The sequence below is a fragment of the Aythya marila genome (assembly GCF_965140915.1).
Source record: "Aythya marila genome assembly, chromosome: 4".
Taxonomy (NCBI): domain Eukaryota; kingdom Metazoa; phylum Chordata; class Aves; order Anseriformes; family Anatidae; genus Aythya; species Aythya marila.
Window position 1 is genome coordinate 52,652,790 of NC_139045.1, and position 19,906 is coordinate 52,672,695.

The 19,906-nt window shown below is 43.9% G+C and overlaps 1 protein-coding gene across 6 annotated transcripts in view; it reads left to right on the forward strand.

The window, feature by feature from the left end:
* Positions 1-19,906, forward strand: part of RBM47 (RNA binding motif protein 47) — a 75,849-nt gene that overhangs the window by 30,612 nt on the left and 25,331 nt on the right. The window contains exon 1 of one of the 6 annotated variants that reach the window (XM_082759900.1): positions 1,471-1,592. The exons of 2 other annotated variants lie outside the window; for them this stretch is intronic. The gene's annotated coding sequence lies outside the window, so the exon portion shown is untranslated. Of the gene's footprint in view, positions 1-1,470; positions 1,661-2,043; positions 2,202-3,341; positions 3,482-19,906 lie in introns of those variants that run through there. 3 more of the 6 variants (XM_082759901.1, XM_082759898.1, XM_082759902.1) reach the window with 3 other exon arrangements.

A 19,906-nucleotide genomic window follows, 5' to 3' on the forward strand; every position in this document is an offset into this window, starting at 1 on the left:
ATTGCTACACAAAGCACAATGGTGATAAACCCTAGGTCTCGTCCAGATGAGTGGGCAGCACCACTCGAAGGTCTTCTGGTGAAACACTTCCACAACCCAGAAATGCCGAAGCTGCCAAAAGCAGGCCTCTGCAGAAAGGTAGTCCCATTCCCCTAGGTGTTACTGGGAAGGTATGGGAGATATTGAGTATTCAGGAGAGAGAGACAGCACTGCAGCACTGCTCCCAGCAGCTCCTGCTCCCCCAGAGCTGGTTAGGCAGGGCCACGAGCACAGATAAGCTCTTTCAAACAAAACCCCACTTTCTGCACAGCGATCCCACAGCTGACAGCCACAGCTGAGCCTCCAAACAGCTCTGTGGAGCAGCAGGTTGTTGTTATTCCCACCTGCACTTGGGAGATCAGTGCGGCACCAATAGGCTGACACGGTTTGGCAAGCATCGTACTGCAAGCCAGAGGAGAAGCCGGCAGAAGGTGGGTCTGTCCCTGCCCTGCCATTTTACTCACCGTGCTCTTCCTCACAGCTCAGGAGCAGATGCTGTAAAGCAGCTCTGAGTCTGTGTTTTTGTTTTGTTTTGTTTTGTTTTGTTTTGTTTTCCACAGGTTGGCAGCTGGGAATTAATAAGGCATATGCAAAGCCACGGTCAGGTCTTGCAGTTTGTCCTATGGCAACGTGTCTAGCTGCTCCGGGGAGGTCCATAAGGCTTTTCTGCTCGTGCCAAGGGCCTGCCCTACCAGGAAGTCATGGGTCACAGCAATGGTGGCCTTAAATACCAAATGTGTGAGAGATTCCCCTTCCCCTTCTCCTTTCCCAGGCGGAAGGGGAGGGGAGGTGTGTGCGGGCTGGCAGAGGGAGTGCCACACCTGAAAACACCTGCAAGTGGTGGTGGTGCGACGGAGAGCTGCGCCGGCTCGCGTGTACCTCAGTGAGCAGCACGGGCTGCAGCCACAGGTCTCACTTTGCCACCATGGCTGGCCACACTTCAGCCCCTCTGGGCTCACCTGGGGAAACCTTCTCAGGGGTCCTGGTCACCACCAGCTCCAGGGGCCTGGCACCTAACCACAGGAAGCCCACCACGTGGAAATGCTTCTTGTTGCCCTGTGTGGCCAGTTATTGTAGCTAATCTTGACAGCTAGAGCAACCATGATGTAGATTTTCTTCTTAAGCAAATGCCATTAAAATACACTCTCTGCTCAAGTTCAGAGAACCTAGATGAGACAAAACGAATCAGTGTTTCTCAACCCAGGACATGAGACATATCAGACAAGGCAGTATCACAAAACCAGGACACGCACCGTGGCCTAGGTATTCCCCTCGTGTCCCCATGAGCACACATCTGCCTGCCATGTCCATGAGGGTCTCCCAGGCTGGGAGCAGCCACCAGGTGCAGGTCCCTGGATCCTTCCTGGGCTCTGCAGTTGTTCTCTCCTCCCGGGGAGTGGCAGTGGCACCTTGTCAGCACCGCGCTCTGGTGTCCTCTGCTTGTAATTGTTAACTTGCTGGGAATGTAAAAGCTCTGGTTAGTGCCGGTAGAGCTTTAACTTCGGGGCGCTCCCGAGCAGCTGAAGCACGGGATCAGCGTCTCTGCCTGCAAGGTAACCCACGGGAGATTTCTTTTCCTCCTCTTTCTCTTCAGGCTCTTCCCACAGTGTTTTATCCTGTGGTTAGTTATAGGGCACAGCAAAAAGTCTTTTTGCTGCCATTTTGGTTTTGAAGTTTTAGCCGTCGCTTGACTGACCGCTCTGCTAACGCTGAAGATTAATTTGGAAATTTGTGTACTCCCATAAATTAACTGTTCCCTCTCAGCTTTCAGCCAGGCACGCCTGGGCTTGCAGGCAGCGTTCGAACAATACGGAGAAAGGTTATCATGACTTACCTGCCGCTAATTATCTATTAATAGCACCATTTATGTAGTGTGATTTTTCTTTTTTTTCCATGGCATGTTTTCCCCCCTCTCAGCGTGTTTCCCCTTCTGTGCTTTGCTTGCCCCGTGGAGCACAGGGGCAGCAGACACGGGGCCCCCTTCCTGGCGTTCACCTGCCCCGGCGCCGCGTTCCCCATGCGATGTTTGCAGGGAGGGTGGGACGGAGGGCTGCCTGGTAAAACATTGACCAGCACAAGAAGCCCTGCAGGCACCCGGGGGAGGCAGCAGCAGGAGCCCGGTGGCCACCAGCACCCACAGGAGTACGCCAGCTTCTCCGCAGGTAATGTTTCCCGCTGCCCTTCCTTTGGCTTTCAGAGGCAGAAAGGTGACGGTGCTCAACAGTAGGGTTTCCAAAGGTTCCCCCAGTAGAAATTTGGGGTGGGAAAAGTGGTCAGCGCCGCTCTTTGTTGGTCGGTTTTGCCAGCTGTGTTTGGCTGTGTGGTGTTATCTAGTGTGCGGGTTGATTAACAGCTAAGTTGTTTTGGTTTTCTTGTGCTTTCATTTACAAAGAAAATCATGTACAGTTGCATTTGAATACTTCATTCATGGTTTTCTAATAAAATTCAGGACAGCTGGCTTCTGCTCATCTTCTAACCAGCGAGTACGAAAAGGAGTCACAGTTTCTAAAGAAAATGTGTAATCTAATTACTGCAGCAGGGATGTGGTTGGTGACTCATGCTGAAAAATACTTGCTGATTGTTGAAGGAGCTTTGCAAAAATAGACAAAGTGACTAATTTTTCCAGGACTTTTTCCCTTATAATTCCTATGTTCCAAGACCGTAGATACAGAAAAAAATACTGGTGTTTAAGTTCCCAGTATAATATTATGTGTATGTTACTGAGAGGTGAAGCTGAATAGATTCAAAGAATTGGTTTAAGTTTACTCAGGGACTGAATGTGTTTACCACCCAGAGGAAACTTACTTGTTCATACCGGAACCATTCCCCGTGTGTTATTTCCTAGTTTGGATTATTTTTTTAATGTAAATACCCATGGTGGCTCCCCAGAAATCACTTTTGGCATCCCAGGTGACTATCAAGTAACCCTGAAGTGTTTTTTTTTTGAGTGCTCTATGTAAAGGGAGTGACGTTTGTTCAGTATGCACGATTTAACTGCAGCGTGGTTTGAGTGTGAAACAAAATGCAAGGAAAGAGATATTTTTTTTCATTTGTTTGCTTCCAGTTTCTTCTTAAGAAAAGAGAGTCAGTGCTGGGTCCTGGCTGTGCTTGCTGGTTGCTTTCTGATGTGACAGATCTTCTTGATCTGTTTGCTAACTGGGCTTGCACATGACATGCTATTTATGCTTAGTCAATGCCTGGTGGTGTTAGGCAGTACTGAAGTGTGGTAACACATTTACTTTATTAAAAGTAGTCCAAGCTAAGTGTGGCTTCAGTTCTTAGCAGTACTAAAACTGGTGGAGCAAAGTGCAAGGAAAAATTACCGGAGAACAAAGCAACTGGATTCCTACAAGCATCTGCTTTAAAGAACTGAAGTATGACTCAAGTAAAAAAACTGGTGAAGGCTGCCCCAGAGTTTCAGTCTGTTGCTGAATTCTTAAAGGTAAAGCATAATTTTGATTGAAGGATGTGATTTTTGTGTGTGTCACAGCTAATGTGTGATGCTTGCCTTCTCCTTCCAGGAGTGGTGATTCCAATATTAGACAGTAAATTGGACGGATGTAGAAGTTCTTTCTCATAAGGAAATAAAGACGTCAACTGTTATCTCAGAGCCTACGGAGAATGAAAAAAAAAAAAAAAAAAGAGAGAGAGAGAGAGAAAGAAAAAAGAAAAAAAATAAAGAAAATCTAAGCCAAAAGTGGTGACAATGTTATCTTGTCTGTTTTCATACAATGATAAGGTTTTAGCTGGTGACTATAAGGAAGCTTACGTGGCTTAAATGGAAGGAATAGGACAGTTAACAAAACCTGTTCAGTCTGAGTCTTGTCTGCAGTATTGCAGACTGCTTTCAGAGCAGCTCCAACCCTTTTCCATCTCTGAATCAAGGAGCCAAGGGGAAACATTATCAGACAGACAGGTTTCAGGGCAAGGGGGCCATAACGATTTAAAGGCAACTGAGGAAAAGGTGGTACAGCCCATACTTTATGACCAAAGTAAGTTGTGTCAGTTGTGGACCAGTTACTGGTCCCACAATAATTTTAGTTTGATCCCACAATAATTTTAGTTTTGCCTGAGGAATTATTACTAGGATATCAACAGCACTGCCAAATCCAAAGCAGATTCTGTGCTAGAAGGAGCTGAGCCCCTTACTCAGCAGTTATTCTCTACTGTGAGTGGTTTTGGGGCACTTGTTTAATTTGTCTTTCAGGTGATCTGATAATCTGGATATTGTGAGCAACTTAGATTGTTTCGCTAAATAATAACATTATTATTTGCTAAAATGGAGTGAGCAGATTTCATTTCATGGGCTGTGTTTCCAGCAGAGCTGTTTACCAGGACTCGGTTAGTTAAACTTGTGTAAATATGCTGAAAGCAGGGCTGCACGGATATCATGAGGGACGCCTTTGTCTGCAAAACATTTTTGCTGGGTATACAAGGTGGAAAAGACCGATACTAACGCTTAGCCTGGGCTGTTTATAGAGCTGCTAGCTAAAAAGACGTTGGTCTTCACCCTTAAAGGGAGTTCCTGTGGCAGACATTATTGCTAGAACTATGCATAATAAAATATCGTAGATTCCACACAGATCTTACAGAGACCCTTTTCTGAATTAGCACTGTGATTATCCTTCATGGGAAAGAAGAAAGATCTATATTTGAACCATAAATAGGCAGAGTAAAAGGATGTATTAACATTGGAATATTCTTTTTCATATACTTTTGGCAAGGAGTGATGCGTTCTTAGCAGAGTTGAACAACATTTCGATGGCAGAAAATGAGTGCTGCCAAACACAAAACTCCATATAACCAGAACTACAGATGCATAAATATATGTGACAAAACTCATCCATTTATCTCCTAAAATTATCTTTCTTAAATGAGCCCAGTCACAAAATCACATGCCGCTAATGTGTTCAGCTGCTCAGCAGGCAGACGTGGAAGGACCAGGAGGTACTCATCTGCCTTCTGCTCAGTGTCAGACCTCTTTAAGGACATCCCCTTCCAGAGATCATCATTTTTTATTTTTTTTTTCACCTGATACAGCAGCTGGATAAAGCAATTGCAGATGCTTTGGGCTTGAGGCAGAAGTAGCCTGAAAGTCTCTTCATTTCTTTTACAGCAGTGCGGCTCTGCACTTTTCTCTCCATGAGTGTAGGAAAAGCTTTCCTCTAACTGTCCACTTGTACAACACCCACATGATAGGATTGTCTCCTTCACATTACTTTGTGAGCAATTAGCATAAACCATTAGCATCTAATTCATTTGTTTCCTGGAGGCAGAAGTGTGAATTTTACTGAGGGAGTTTTACCTTTTATATAAGCAAGAGCTTTCTGAGGGGAACTATTTACTTTTCCAGAGCCAGTTGCAAGAGCATATTTTTGTGTAAATAAAGCGTTTTTCCTCTTTCTGTTGTGGTGAATGAAATGATCAGGTAAAGTGCAAACCTTAAAAGACAATGATTACAGGCATGTAAACTTACCCTTGTGCATTTCCAGCTGAGCATAAGGATTTGTGCTTCATTGAAACCTCAGCTTTTCAATTTTGCTAAAATAATGCAGTCTTAACCCATGAATTACAGCTGAATAAGAAATATAATTTCCATGGAAAGAAGTAACTTTAATCATTTTAATTACCAAAATTATTTTGTGCTGAGTGCATGTATATGCAGTTCCCAGTGATGTCAATGAGAAATGAATGCTTAGATCTTGATTTAGTTTTTCTGCTCTGCAATGTGCTCTTTCAAGGAGAATACTTCTTTCTGCAATTTGTTGCTCTCAGTAATGACTTTCACAACTTTTGATCTCATCAGAAGTCAGATGTTGTACAGATCAGAGTGCAGAATATAGTTGATGATTAAACATACCTACCCAAATGAATGGCAGCCCTGCCCTCCCCTCCCCAGAGCTGGGTCACAGTGCTTCTCTTTACTCCCAATATTTAACAGCAGCTGTCAGCATCAAGCAGTATTTGCTCACACACTGAGAAACAGAAGTAGAAATAATAACCAATAGTTTCAGCAGAAATATTTTCCTGAATGCCTGACTTAAAGAAAGCTTACTTCTCATACCGCAGGATCCAGACTCACGTGGATTTACTGGTCTGCTTCAGAGTTTCACTGCATCTCCCAGGGCGTGAGAGTGAAACAAAAGGCACTGAGAAAAAGCTGCAATGCCATTTAACTCTAGTATTTGAAGCAAATTGAGCTTGAGAAGTCTACAGATTGCCTCTTGTGTATTTAATAAAATTTGACTTAGAAAGGAAACCAAATTTTTCAAACTAAAACCTTTTTGGTTGTTGAGTGAAGGAAGTCATGTTTTCCAGATGCGAGGCCTCTCCTAGCTTTTCATCCTTTCTGAAGAGCTGTAGGGAACACTCATTATTCCAGTCCTTCCTACCTCCTGCAAAGATATTGTCAGACAAAGAGTGTGGCTCTATAGCAGTGACGTATTTTTATAATGGTCACCAGTCAAAGTGCATGTCTTGCTTGGATCTTTTTTTCTTCTGGGCATCTTTTGTTATTGCAACTGAGAGCAGCCCCAGAAGCAGCCCTTACACAGACCATAATCTGGGATCAAACTAAGCCTTATTGAACTGAATACTTTCACCTGAAAAATTGGAGATGCTTTGAAGGGAAGATTGCTATGTTAACATTCAGTAAGGCACAGAAACATTTTTTTCTGGCCTGGTTTATGGCACTTCCCCAAGCAGTACTCAGGGCAGCCACTTTATCGTGAAGTTCTTCCACTTGAGCAGCTTGCTGAGATGCTCAGACCACACCTGTAGTTAGCCCTGTGTAGGCATGCAATATTATAAATGAAGCTGAAACTAAAGATTTGCCATTGGAAAGTGGATGAATTGGCAGCTCCAGGTTGAATTTATTGGGATTACTCTATCTGTTGGTGTTAATCAGTGGGATTGATAGCCTAAATCTTTATTTTGCAAACGCTTCTATACCTTGCATAGTGTTCATTCCTGCTAACATTATCCTTGGGAACTACATCAACATTACTTACTGCACGCCCAAGGGGCTTCACCAGGCTATGCTTATGAGTAAATACTAGATCTGACAGGGTGCTACCAGACTGGGTCCTGAACTAGATATAACAGAAGGGATGACTCTGAATTGAACCTCATGAGGTTCAGCAAGGCCAAGTGCAAGACCCTGCACCTGGTACGAGGCAACCCCAAGCACAAACACAGGCTGGGCAGAGAATGGATGGCGAGCAGATGGAGACCTGGGGGTTTTGGTTGATGAGAAGCTCAACGTGAGCCAGCAATATGAGCCTGCAGCCCAGAAAGCCAACTGTATCCTGGGCTGCATCAAAAGCAGCGTGGCCAGCAGGGCAAGGGAGGGAATTGTCCCCCTCTGCTCTGCTCTTGTGAGACCTCACCTGGAGCCCTGCATTCAGCTCTGGGGCCCCCAGCACAAGAAGAGCATGCAAGTACTAGAATGAGTCCAGAGGAAGGCCACAAAGATGATCACAGGGCTGGAGCACCTCTCTTATGAAGAAAGGCTGAGAGAGCTGGGGGTGTTCAGCCTGGAGAAGAGAAGGCTCCGGGGAGACCTTACAGCGGCCTGCCAGTGCCTAAAGGGGCCTACAGGAAAGCTGGGGAGGGACTCGTGGTCAGGGAGTGTAATGATAGGGCAAGGGGTAATGGTTTTAATCTAAAAGAGGGTAGATACAGATTAGATATATGGAGGAAATTCTTTGCTATGAGGGTGGTGAGGCACTGGCACAGGTTGCCCAGAGAAGCTGTGGACGCCCCGTTCCTGGAAGTGTTCAAGGCCAGGCTGGATGGGGCTTTAAGCAACCTGGTGTAGTGGGAGGTGTCCCTGCCTATAGCAGGGGGTTGGAATTAGATGGTCTTTAAGATTCCTTCCAACCCAAACCATTCTGTGATTCCACGATTCTATGAATGATGACAGGAGAAAACAGGCTGCAGTACCAGAAAGTGATAGGATGTGTCTAAGAACCTCTCTATCTCTCTTCAGACACCACAGCTACATGAAAATGTAGTATGAATGCCTGCAATTGCTGCTTGGAAAGCTTGTTTGACTTGGTGGTGGGTACCATCACCATGGGTGGAGGACAGTAGGTGGAGCAGAGGTTACTGGAGGTATTACCACTACTTCATTTTTACTTAAAACTTCTTGCTAGCAAGTCTTGAAGCATAAAGCTTAGCTCTGCATCAGCCGTTGGGTGTAAGTCCCTAAGAAAGGAGACTCTTTGAAACTGTGCAATGCCGTGGGTGGGCACCATCAGCACAGGTGGAGGGGAGTAGGTAGAGAGGAGGTCTGGAAGTTGGAGGGGCTGCCTGTGTTGGAGGTTTATTACACCCCAAAGAGAGCTTTCACCCTCAATTAAAATCTGCAAAGTGCCTCCTGCTCCATTTTGCACCATACAGTTGCTTTCCCATCCTCCTCTCAGGAAGGCTGTTGTCTCTGTCCATGAAGGTGCATGAGAGGACAGGATGCACTGTGAAGTGGGACGTCAGCAGTGGGAGCTCCCGGCCTCGATCTTTTCTGTTCAGAATGGAGAAGTGAGGAGAGATGTGACCATGGCTATCAAACTTTAGAAGTGAACCCAATGGTCATTTAAAGAAGTGCAACACTTTTCTGAACCAAAAATCTAAAATCTAAAAGAAACTATTAAAAGAAAGTCAATGGATAAAGTCACAGAGAACAAAGACTTGGTGTTGTATGTGTGAATTGCAAAGAAATGTCATCAGTTGCTTTCTGCTGGGAATATAACATTTTGATTAACAGAACAAATTTTAAAAAAAGATAATATACCTAACTGGGAATTATTATTCTCCTTTCCAGTGTAGGGAGTGCATACAACTATTTTACAAGTCTGAACAGAAGGATTTATTATAAAAAACATCCCTGTGATTCCCTACTACCACCATAAGTACAGATAGCCCATTTCAAGACCAGAGTCATGAACAGCTCCATAATACAGTGCAGCTCTTTTGGTAGTAATCTGTTTTCTGCTGCAGAATATTTTGATTTAAATTGCTGGCGAATTAATGATGATGTTGTATACAAATACAATGACTGTCACTAACTGGAGGAGTGTACATGCTTGCAAACAAGGCATGCAAACTGACTGCTTTCTGCACAGATGTAAAGGACTTTTTTAAATGAAGAATCTGTTTCTTTTTAGTCACTTAAAGAAAGAAAGAAACAAAAAAGAGTGAGCAGCCTTTCACAAGCAGAAGCAGGATACATAGAGAGCTTTGTTTTTAAATTAATGACACGTCTGCCTTATGGAAGAATAGAGGGAAGGAACGGAAATTAAATCCGGTTAAGGGGAAAAAAAATGTGTTTCAGTGTATGTCCGTTTAACGCTGTGGTCCCAGCTCTGCTCTTCATTTGCATTTCATACAAGGAAGTTTCAATAAAGAAATCCTTGAATTACTTGGGAGTGTCTTCAAGTCAGTGTGAAAGCACAATGAAAGCTCTCCTGTGTATTAGTTGTAATGACAGGGAGGTTACCGGGATCTTTGTCTGTGTTTGGGGAGAGGCATATAGGGTCCACACCAGCCAGCACATTTATAATTTTAAACACATTGTGATCATGTTAATATAAATGTGATATAAGCTGTTTTTACTTGCTTAGAGGCTTTGCTGGCTTGGTAGTCTAGTTGAAGATTTGTTTTATGAAAACCTGAATCACAGAATCATATAGGTTGGAAGAGACCTCCAAAGAAGAACTAGGTTAAAAAGAAGACAGTAAGAAAAAAATCTCTTGAAAGATGTACACAGAATTATGTTTCTCAGTCAAATCTTAGAATTTCTAGTGGCCGTTAGCAAAACTGGCAAACTTGTGCTTTCAATAGCTCTTCCTTTTCTTCCCTCGTGGAGGCAGCCAGCCTTCCTGAAGTCCTTCCCGATGAATGGAGGGGGCTTGGTGCAGATCTCCAGCAGCTTCACTGGCCTTTGCGTCCAGAGTCCATGGTTGCTCTGCTTGGCAAGTTATTAACTGGCATGTAAGTTTGTCATAGAGATGAACTTTGAGGCCTGGTAGTTTTCTTCTTGAATATACTCTTTTGCAGAACTCAAATTTTGACAGTGTTTTAGGAAGTCAAAATTTGATGGTGTTTTGGGAGTGGAATTGTGCTAACATGCCAGCTTATGAGAGATAGGATCTGTGTCTTCTCTTTTCTTTTTCTGCTTGCCCAATCTGGTTCAAGGGAGTTTTCTATTTTGATTATACTTGGGTTTTCCAGAGTTGTAATTAGGTAAATTACTTGTAGTTAATATTGTGTTTTTGTGACTGAAGTCCAAGTCATTTAAAAGAAATGGATTTTCTAGTTCACAGAATAGTTCCTATGTTAAAAGAGCAGGCACATCTTTTTTAAAGGAAGTAAAAAACTGAAAAAATCTCTGGTCTGTGTCCTTCAGACCATCACCATGCAAGATCGACAAGTTTGCGTAAGGGAGGAGGGGCATCTGCAGTGATACGACAAACAGATTTGCAAGTAAGCCAGTGAGGGCAACTTCCCTGTGCTTCTCCCCTTTAACCCAGCGGACCACCTTGATTCGGCAAGAGTTAATGCTCCATACTCCAATATCTGCAGGTGGAGTTCTGATATCAGAGATTATGGCAGTTCCCGACAGAGGAGCCTTTGCACATAGTTCAGCAACTGGCATATGGCTATTCCAGATCTAACTTGCCCCTGATCAAAAAATATTTTTAAAAAAGCTACTTTTTTAGTAGAGCAACTTTATAAATGTTAAATATTTTAGCTATGAGGGCATTTTTTGAGGCATCAGGTGAGCGTTATATTGTGGTATTTTTATGTGCAATTAATTTTCTTACTTGCTTACACCAATATTTGGGAGTAGCAGTTTTTAGTCAAAAAGCTAACTTACAGAGATTATAAATTTCCTGTCAGCAAGAGATTAATAGGGTCATTTTATTTATTTATTTATTTATTTATAAGAAAATTAATGTGGGGTTGGGTAAAGAAGCTGGGAGTTTTTTTTAAAGAAAACCATCACCAGAATGAATGTACCAGTCTGGAGCATCTGTTCAAGTCAGCTTTCAAACAGGATTTATTTCTGATTCGTGCCCTATTCATCATTTATTCCTTTGCTGCTCATGTGGAAAGGAGCAGACCCAAACAGCAGGAAGATGTGGCCCCTTCCATGGGCCTAGAAGAGAATATGAGCAGCAGAGGCCTGGGAGTGCAGGGGGGGCTCTGTACCCGTGTCCCTTCCATTTGTGAGGGGGGACACATCAGGATGCACAAACACTACCCATGTTGGATGGGTTGGTGCTGAAGAGGAAGCATTCCAACCTCTGCAGTTTCTCAGGTCATTAGATGGCAATTAACATAGCACCCCACGTGTAAAACGCATGACCAGGTAACAGGACACTTATTAATATGCCCCTGCCAAAATCTTTCCTCAGGGTGTTCCAGTTTCTTGCTGGGGCCAAGATGTTCAATCATTAACTGCACCCAAAATCTGCGAGCCAGGTATTTGCTGGGTGATGGGACCAGGTTCCCACAAACACAGCTGTGCTGTCGTGCTTGTTAGATGGCTCTCTCCTTCCTACTCCAGAGCATTTGTAAAAATAGCCCATTTCTTCTGCACAGCCTGCAGAACCCCCTCCTTATGCCTGGCTGTGAAATACGACTTTCCCATTCACCTGCTAGCAGCAGGATGTTTTTCTGTACAAGCTGGATGTAATAGCACAGTATTTCATTCGTGGTGTTCAGTGCTTTGACGCTCTCAGCAGCAGGCTGTGCTGTGAGATGTGTGTGTGTGTGTGTGTGTGTGTGTGTGTGTGCGCGCGCGCGCGCGCGTGCATTTTTGCAGTATGTTTCTTGGTTTTGCAGGGTTGGTTTTCAGCAGGAGTGGCAGGGCAAGGTGGGGCACTGTACCAAAGGACAAACCATCCTCTGGGTGCTTGGCTTGGCAGCGCTACCTTGAGCACAGTGTGTGTGCGTGGGAACATCACACCAAGTGATGGATAGTTAGGTGCAAGTTTCTCTGCGTTTATAAGTGAAATAACCTTATAGCCATATGCCTGAATTTCAGATAACTACTTCACTTCTAAGCAACCAGAAGGAAAACGAGCTTTTCCTCAGCTGAGCTGGAGGCAGGTTTCAGTAGAATCACACAAATCTTCTGAGATACAACAGATGAACATTTGTGGCTTGCACATTCTATCTCAAAATTTATTTATTTATCCTACTGATCATCATTTGTGTTTGGAGAATCTTTTATAACCAGCAGTTTTCGCTCTGGTGGGTGCAGGGATCCTCTGGGAAGGCCGTGCTGCATCAGTCCAGGCAAGCACATGCAGCACAGCCTGGTCTGTTTTGTCCATCGATGGAACCATGTCTGGGCTTTGTTTCAGGAAGAACTGGTGGCTCTGTCCAAACAAGGACCTAAAAGCAGACATTTATATGATGTGGATGCTCAGCAGACCAGGACAGAGCATAACTTGGGGAAGCAAGCTGTTGCACGGTGCAGATGTGCACCCAGCACTGCCCTGAGCTGCTCCAGGGACCAAAGCAGGCAGAGCATTTCCTCAGCAGGGGCAATGGAAAGGACATGTGCCTTCCTCTGTGTCCCTTCTCCAGGCCAAAGGGAGGTGCAGCACAGGTAGCATCCAGCCCTTCCTCCACTGGTTGGTGAAACATCAGTCCTGCTGCAAGCTTCACTGGGTGTAACTGGCTTGAGCCTCCTGCTAGGGGTGGAGGAGCTCTTGGACAGCCACAAGCTACTTACTTTTCCAGTGCTTCACTCCATAAGGGCACAGCGTGACCCACACTGTACTCTACTCCCCGAAACATGATGCTCCTTCAGAAGGGAGTATCCACAGTGCAGCTCCTCCACAAGAGACAAGAGCTAAGGAGGGGGTTATGTTATGGCTGGTTGAGATATTTTTTTAAAAACAAAACATAGTTTCAGTGGAAAGCACGCATGATTAGAAACAAAAGTGTTCAGAAGGAATCACAATTGCAATTAAACATTCATGTCTAGGCTGTAATCTCTGGGCCAAACCAAGAGAACCACTCCACAGCAGCCAGGAGGACAGAGCCAACCTGAGACGTGAGACCCCCAGCAGCAGCATTTGTCATGGGACTCTTGCATGCACTTCTGCCACCTAAACGCAACATATTCATCTTCCCCCAGCCTTATCTCCAGCCGTGGGTGCCTCTTTCCAAGCTAGGAACTCACACCAGGGGTGGTAAAACATTGCATTCCCAGCTTGACAGGCATTTAGGGACTCTCTTGCCAGGTAGTGATAGGTTCTCCCTGCTGCTATTACAGATTTTCCCTGCTTTCTTGCAGTTCCTTATTCTCTTTGATAAGCCCAGTCTAAATTTATTGTTATATTCATTCTGGCTGTAAAGTTGAGCAACTGTTGCCTTCCCTGTTCTGATGAAAAACAAGAACATTGTTTGGTATTAAACAATACATTGTTTTGGGGCTTTTGCTGCTTTTGAGAGTAAGAACATCAGAAACAAAGCCCAATAATGGGGTAATAAATAATCTGTCTTTTCCCTTTGCAGAAATAAGCACACAATAGTGTGCTGTACATTGGCTTTCAGGGGTTTCCAAACCACCAGGTAGACAACTAGTGAGATTGTTCCCTTATACATCCTTATTAAAGGAGATTTTAACTCTTTAGATTTCTACCTGTCTTAGGTGTTGGTTGCCTGTTTTTATTAGGTCAGCTCTTTCTGAATATGTCTCCTTTGCAATTATTGCCTCAAAATTAACCATTGTTATAAAGAGCAACTGAAAGATGAGAAAAATAAGAGAAAAACAATTTATCTTTCAACCATTATGTTCCTTCTGTGCATTGCCCTCTTTCTAGGAAAGGAGGGAAGGAAGGAAAGGAGCTCTCTCTGCAGCCAATAATTCTGCTAATGAACTGAAAAAAGGAAAAGCAGCAGGTAGGGTTTTCCAAACACATCTCTCCTTTTCATGAGTGCAATAATCCAATATTTTACCTCTCTGCTGTAAGACATACCATTAGATGTTTTCATTACTTCTGTGACATCCCAGTAACTTTGCATTTGTATCTGTAGCATACTTAAGAAAGCTTAAATTTAGTGGTTTTGGAGCAAGAAGGACCCTTTCTAGAGTCTGTGTTAATTTAAAAATAAGTTACATGCTTAACAAAATGAAAATGTAGCATAGCCTTGGAAATTTGATTTTTACTCAGGGTTAGAATGTAACTGCGTACTTTTTTTTTTCTTTTTTTTTTTTTCATAATTTTGTTGTTAAGGTTCCTGCTAGTTGAGCAATGTAACAATTAAAGTTTGTGTCTGAAAGACTGAACTTTTGTTTTTTTGATATGTTGTCATTTTAAGGTATGGGTATTTAAAGTCAGACCTCCCGAGGCCAATACCTAGGCACTTACACAGTTTTCAAAGGCTCTTGATCATGCTTAGCTCCTACTTATCTCAGTGTGAATTTGACAGACATGGACTGGAGGATTTAACATCATTATAACCGGATGATCTATGAGTAACAGAACTTATTAAGCCTGGTTCTCTGCAGTGCCACTGTAGGAATGCAGAGCAATTCCAGCTCCAACCTTTGTATTTCTCCCTTGCTCCTTTCTGCACCCCCTTCCTTTTGGGCTGAGCAGGTTTGGGGGCTGTTTGGGGCGCACATGCACTCAGCCACAGGTCATTCAGCCCTGCCAAACACTGCTTCTTGGGGCAGGGAAAAGCCTGGCTATAACCACCTCACCCTCAGGCAGAAACAAATTCCATTTCTCTCATTCAGCCCTGGTTTTCCTGAAGCTGGCCAGCAGGCTCAGAAGTTATGAATGAGTAGAATGGGGCTGGCCACCATGGCACGGTTTCATACACCACGTTTTTTTTTAGGAAACCAGGATGAGAGCACCAAGTGTTCGTCACAAACAGGAAAAGTGTGCAGGACCTGGGAATTGTATGCAAACAGGGAAATCAACTCCTAGGCAAAGACAACGAGGTCTATTCATTACCTATTTGCTCTGTCACAGTGACAAATACTGTGCAGAAATGCATTCCCTCCCCTTCCAAACTTAAATGTCCAAAGTAGTTTACATCTGTGAACTTTGAGTTTCACAGAAGCTCTACTTCTGGACTGCCTGTGGTAATCTGGAGTGGCTTTAGACATTTCACCATGAGTTACTGCTGGACTTTGCTCCCTTCAACATGCTGACCTTTGGCCAGCTGGGGTAGGAGGAGAAGCTGGTTGCTCTTGGTGAAACATGATCATAGTGTACCCAGGGAGGGACCTTTTGTAAAGTGCCCCTTAATCAGCTCAGGTTGTCATTTAGGGTTTGCATTGATTTAGGTTCTCCTGATAATTTCACTAGAAGAGCATTTCAAAGCATGATTTCTGTTGTTTCTGTGACCTAAGAAGACCCCACCATGGTTGACCTAAGAAGACCTCACCAGACAGCCTTACACCTTAGACATGAAGGTCTTTTCTTTCTTGAAGCTGACTATGCTCTGAGTACAACTGAGTATCTTTGTTAGAAACTGACAATCACTTAGAGGTTCCTGCCCTTGGTTGTATGTGGTCGCAGTAAGATCCACGATGGATAATTTCCTTCACTTGTCTAAAATTTACAACCCTCCAGCTTCAGGAGGCACTGCAGTTATGCTGTTGCTGAAGCATAGGGAAATGAATCACATCCAGAGCCAACATGTTGTCAGGCTTGCCTCTTCCCATGAAGTGGGCACATGCTGAGTCGGAGCACACACCAGCCAGCATCTGTGGTAGCTCTCAGGGGCCATGTCCAAGCCCTGAGTGTCTCCCCAGCCACCATCTGTCCTCCTCTTCCTCACACAAGTAGGAGCATTAACTCTATCCTTGCTCCAGGTTGCAAGTGGTCCATGGCCCACGTAGCAACCATCACACTGTGTGACTGCATATTATGTTGAATATTGAATATTACGTTTAATCTTCTAAGGATTTCAATAGCAGACCAAAGTAACCTTTTCATGTGTATAAAATGGTCTTTTCAGAAATAAATGTGTGAATACAAAATTGTACGCTTTTTTCCTGTCTGAAATGACGTACCTCAATGATTGCATAAGGAAATGACTTTTGCTTTGTTGGCATCATCAATGTACTTAGGAAATTACATGCAAGGCAATTTTAATCCACTTAGGTTTCATTTTTAATAATAATTGTTCCCAAAATAACTGAGAATTTCCAAAGAATGTCCATTATAATGACGCAAAAGCAGTCACAAGCCCCAGTATAACCTTACTTCTCTTCATTGTTCTTGTGGCACATCCTCTGGGTAAAATTTTGCTTGAATTTACAAAGGTCAATGATCAAAACAAAGGAACCTTACCACCTGATCACTTTATCTGTACTTTCTGGTATGCCCTGTCTTGTACATGCCACCAGTTTCATACCATGAAACATGTAAGAAATTAAATTCAATTAAAATTAAATCCTTGATGTAACATTCATGTCAAAGCATGCCTAGATATGGTGCTTAGGGACATGGTTTAATGGTAGTCTTAGAGGTCTTTTCGAACCTAAATGATTTTGTGATTCTACAAATGAATTGGTTTAATTCATATTAACAAAATTTCCACCAACAAAAATTCAACCAGCTTTTCACATTCACTCCTCAACTATGCAAGTAATTTCTTCTACAGATAGAAAATAGTTTTTTTTTAAAACTTATTTTAATATATACGAGAGGTATTCAGACCTCAGGCGTGACATGGAAGTCTAAGTATTTGGATAGGTGGCACATGGGTGACAACCTGCTTGCTGCTATGTTAATCTGTGTACTAGACAACGTGTCCACACTCACAAATTATGTGCTAAATCATGCCATCGAATCTGAGTAAGACTGAGACAGTCTGCACAAAAATGCCTTCCTTTTTCTTTAGGAAAAATCTCCAGTAACAAAGCAGGAAGGGAAGCACCTTCAAATGCAGGTCTCTGCTTACCTCCAGTGGTGCTCTGAAGATAGCATGCACCCATAGAAAAATCAGATTTCAACCAATTTACTGCTCTGAAGCATCTCTTTCTCTAGATATTTGGTAACGTTTGCCTTTAAAATGCACCTATGTGTATTTTCACCAATTAAATGCATTTCTGTAAAAAAATTACATTGCATGTTTTTGAGAAGGGTGAGGGGTAAAGAGTCGCTGATATTTTTGTTCCTGAGAAAAATTTAGCTTTTTTTTTTTTTTTTTTTCCTCCCAAGAAAAGGGAGTATCTCACTGTATTATGGTCATCTGTCACCTGGTTAACTGCAATTTCCTGTTTAATTGTAAATGCTTCCTTGAAAACAGCTAAGGTCTCAGATGCGTGGTGAACATTATTTATGCCCATCAACTGAGGACAGTAGTTCCCATTGGTTACACCTCTATTAATGAATAAAGCATACCAGGCTCTCTTCCCTGGACCCAAAGTCAGCACAGCACACAGTATTTTATATGAAGTCTTCTCCTTCCCCAAAAACCAAGCTGGATTTGCCCACAACATCTGGCAGCCCCTAGCCCATGCTCTTTGAGACTGTGGTCAGGACAGTGCAGGTTGTTTGGGCCTAAAACACCACCAAGAAGCACATGGGCAATTAAAAGATGTGAGTAATTGCCTGGTCCCAAAGCCAGCTCTATAGGCAGTGCCCCAGGAGGCTGGGTAGAGGCTCAGGAGGGATGTGGGAATGGGTCAGGGCCTACAGGCACCTGCCCTGCAGAGAACTATGGGACATCAAACAGGGCAGAGCTGAGGGAGTAGATGTAGAGTCCATTTTGTGCCTCTACCCCCTCCTTGAAACAAAGGAAGGGATGATTCCTGTCTAATGACCTTCTCATGCAGCTTCTGAGTCTAACCTCAAGGGTTTGGTTATTGCCAGTTTGGAAATGTCCTCTTAAAAACACAGACTTCCCACAGGAGATAGGAAATGTGGGGATTCGGTGTGCCCTGGACGAGGCATGCCTCAAGCTTAAATTTTGTGAGTGGCACAAGAGCAGCACATTCTAGGTCATAGTAGAAACATTTTCTTAAGCAATGAAGGGAAGGAGTGATTTAACTAATGGATTTAATAATTGCACCTTTCAGACCATTCTTCTCATTCTTAAACACTTCAGCTATTATTGGCCTTGAAACCACAGGCACTTTGCCTGTTTTATCTTGTCAAATATCTGTAGAGGAAAGTTATGTCAACAATGCTCTCGGGTCTTTCTTTGAGAGCAAAGTGTTTTATAGCAGAAGTGTGGTCCCATAAAAAAAATCACCGTATTGTGGGGTTTTGTGACTGCTGACCGTTAACACTGTCCTTGAGCGTTTTCAAGTTTAATTAGGGCAGCTCTACCCGGCAAGGTGACCTGGGGTCTGTCTGGCTGTCAGAGGCACCACTGCTGCCCGAAAGCCCCGTGCAGGCGTTGGGCCCCATCTCAGGTGCAGCCATGGAGGTGAAAGTGCCCTTTTACTGTTTGAGCATGTTTGGTTACGGTGGGTGGTTTCACCACAGGGTTGCAAAGTTCATAGCAGGAGTTACACTTGTTTTTCTGTGCCACGGAAAGAGCTCTGTATGGAGGTGGCTCTAGGACTGCATGTAACAGGTTTGGTGGAGTAAACGCTGACAGAGGGGCATCGGGCCCCTCCTGTTTCCTCCACTGAGGAAGCTCGTCTTATTTTGGCAGCAGAGCACTTTTGTTTGTGTTGCTTAAAACCAGAATGAACTTGGGAATGGTGTTTCTGATGTAGCTCCACAAAAGCAGACAAAAGCTGAAGGAGGCTTGCAGCCGTACTCCTAGAGAGGGAGCAGGCAGGAGGCCACCTGTGGACAGAAGGAGCCTGGGCGATGGGGTGAGGTGAGGCAAGGCAGGAGCTCCTGAGGGTGTGTCCCCACGTCCACTCGGCCACGGGGACAAAGTGCACCGGGCTGAGGTGCCAGGAGGGGGGACCATGCTTCTGTCTCTGGATGCTCCTCTCAGCCTCCCCACTGCCCTAATGTCAGAGGACAGGTGTCTGGGCCTGTCATTATCCCTTAACTCTAAACTAGCTTTAAACAGGACCTTGTCACATCAGCTTTTTACTATATGAAGTCCAGTCCCAGATATTCTGGCAGTGATATCCTTGTAGAAAGCTCATCTGCTTGACACTCAGACTTCTTCAGTAATGATGCCTTCACTACGGATGGCAGCACAGACTTTGCCTAATCCATAGAAAGCCACATTTTGTAATCCTGACAATGAATCAGCATTCTCTGGCATGTCAATTGTGAATGTGTAGCAAAACACAATGTAAAAGGCAGGAATTAATGGATGCTGTATACGCCCCTGCAGCTTGTTCAGTCTTCTTCTCTCATCAAATTTTTTCCTTCATGTTACTGGAAGACAGAAAAATAAATTTGTCTTCCTGAAGGGAACTGTCAGTTTCCTTATCTGATTACCTCTTTTTATAAACGATTTCCAAGTGGTGTGTGATGTCTTATTTTCAATAAGATGTTGAGAACTGAAATAGATAAGAGTATGCCCTAACCAAAGACAACACCTGTTAGCTGGAGGAAAAACTCTTTCTCTAAATATTGCTATGATCCACTGTGAGCTGTACAGGGGAAAGCAACTGCTGAAAGAGAGGAAATGGTGCCTACATCTGCTAACCACACTCATTTTCATACCTGGGGTCTGGAAGCCTCCCTTCATCCTGCTGCCAGTAAGAGTTTGGAGGTCTTTATCTTTATCCTGCCTCTTCTGAACATGCACCACAAAACCCTGTGATGCAAGGTCTCAAAGGGAAAGAGCGAGAATGTTATGTGCTGGGAACCACTCAGACACCCAAATTGGCTGGCACATGGTTGGCTTGTGCTGGCTGGACACCCCCACTACCACAGGATATGGTCACTGGTTGCCCCTCCTTCCC